Genomic DNA, 2,500 nt, shown 5'->3' on the forward strand with positions numbered 1-2,500 from the left:
GAGTGTGTGTATGCGTGTGTGTGTGTGTGTGTGTGTGTGTGTGTGTGCATGCGGTGTGTGTGTGTATGCATATGTGTGTTTGGGTGAGTGTGTATGTGTGTGTGTGTGTGTGTGTGTGTGTGTATGGGAGGTGGGGGGTTGACTTGAAGGCTATGAGGTTTTGCAAATTCTGAATGTTTCCCATATGTTCTCCTTCTGTTGGTGTTCTGCCTCTCATATTGCATGTAGTGTTCTGCAGTCTCACCCCTCTGGTGCATTCACACACTCACACACTCTTTTTTCTCGTACACTCTCAGACCCTTTTAGAGGATTGCATCATCAAACAACATCTGACTTCGCAAAATCGCACACAGTTAGACCCCTTATACTGTGATATGATTAGACACCTTTAGTGGTATACACTGCTAGTCTTATACTGTGATATGATTAGACACCTTTAGTGGTATACACTAGGGCTGAACGATTTGGGAAAATAATCTAATTGCGATTTTTTACCAAAATATTGCGATTGCGATTTAATATGCGATTTTTTTTATCCTCTTTTTTTCCCAACAAAACGTAATGAATGATTTAAATATGACCAACACAATATTAGATACATTTAGTGTAAAATATTCTTTCCCACATTTTACATTTTTATTTACCTGCTCATTACAGAAACAAGAACAACAAATCGGTGGCTTTGCCACTGTGCATTTAAGTAATTTTAAAAAAGTCATTTTAAGTATAAACACTAGGCATGCACTTTTTAAACACTGTGTGCAAAATGTACCATCTTAAAAAAAAAAAAAAAAATTTTTTTTTTTTTTTTTTTTTTTTTTTTAGACCACGTTTTTTAATCGAGAACGTTGCGGTTAGAAAATCGCGTTCTATCATATCGCGATTAAATCGCAAATGCAATTAATCGTTCAGCCCTAGTATACACTGCTAGTCTTATACTGTGATATGATTAGACACCTTTAGTGGTATACACTGCCAGTCTTATACTGTGGTTAGACACCTTTAGTGGTATACACTGCCAGTCTTAGTCTGTGATATGATTAGACACCTTTAGTGGTATACACTGCTAGTCCTTTATGCATTAGGCCTATCACACTTCTCTCATCATCTGGCCTGGCTGACGTGTCTGTGTCTGTGTCTGTGTCTGTGTCTGTGTCTGTGTCTGTGTCTGTGTCTGTCTGGGGGCTTTTGAAGCGTAGATCATGTCTGAGGATGAGAAGAGAGAGAGTAGAAGAACAGAGGGGAAAGAGGGAGAGAGAGAGGGGATAAAAAGAGAGAGAGAGAGAAAAGAGAGAGAGAGAGAGAGAGCTAGGGGATAAGAAGAGAGGGAGTGAGAGGAGAGGGAGAAAAAGAGAGGAAGTGAGAGAAGCAGGGTCAGAGCTGGGAGGGTGGGGGGTGTTGTCTGTTCGGAGATGCAGTGATAGTTGTAGAGTATGCAGGCTAGAGACACACACACACACACACACACACACACACACACACACACACACACACACACACACACACACACACACACACACACACAAGAGAACCCAGAGTTTGTTCTTTAAGAGAACCCAGAGTTTGTTCTTTAAGAGAACCCAGGTTTGTTCTTTAAGAGAACCCAGAGTTTGTTCTTTAAGAGAACCCAGAGTTTGTTCTTTAAGAGAACCCAGGTTTGTTCTTTAAGAGAACCCAGGTTTGTTCTTTAAGAGAACCCAAAGTTTGTTCTTTAAGAGAACCCAAAGTTTGTTCTTTAAGAGAACCCTGCACACTTCAGGGTGCTGAGTTAATGGCAGAGGCTGTCAGGCTGCCAGTGTGAAAATGATTTGCAGGGATGTCTCTCCCCACACACACACACACACACACCCACACACCCCAACACACACACACACACACACACACACACACAGCCCCATCCTATATTTTATACATCTCCTATATTTCTAACATTGACTTGTGTAAAATGTCCACCATGTCCACTTTTCCAAAACTATTCACACAGTGTGCTTTACAAACACACACCTCAGCACATCACCCAGTGTGCTTTACAAACACACACACACCTCAGCCCATCACACAGTGTGCTTTACAAACACACACCTCAGCAGCACATCACACAGTGTGCTTTACAAACACACACACCTGAGCGCATCACACAGTGTGCTTTACAAACACACACATCAGCCTTTACAAACACACACCTCAGCACATCAGTGCACATCAACTTCCACAGTGTGCTTTACACACACACACACCTCAGAACATCACACAGTGTGCTTTACAAACACACACCTCAGTGCACATCAGTGCACATCAACTTCCACACATGTCATACTTCACCCAACAGTGACTTGTGCTGCCACATGGCCGCTATGCTCCAATCTCTGGTAAACTGCAGTACAACACAAAGTGTTCATCCTCTGTACTGACTACTGAAGTATTGAACCGATTGTAATAAACAATCGACCTTACTGAACATCCACTTAACATCAATTAATGAAGTAATAAGTGCTATTCA

The 2,500-nt window shown here is 41.6% G+C and overlaps 1 protein-coding gene across 9 annotated transcripts in view; it reads left to right on the top strand.

Moving 5' to 3' along the window:
• Positions 1-2,500, top strand: part of dock10 (dedicator of cytokinesis 10) — a 145,427-nt gene that overhangs the window by 50,546 nt on the left and 92,381 nt on the right. The gene's annotated exons all lie outside the window — the stretch shown is intronic.

The sequence above is a fragment of the Clupea harengus genome, chromosome 9 (genome assembly GCF_900700415.2).
Source record: "Clupea harengus chromosome 9, Ch_v2.0.2, whole genome shotgun sequence".
Lineage (NCBI taxonomy): Eukaryota > Metazoa > Chordata > Actinopteri > Clupeiformes > Clupeidae > Clupea > Clupea harengus.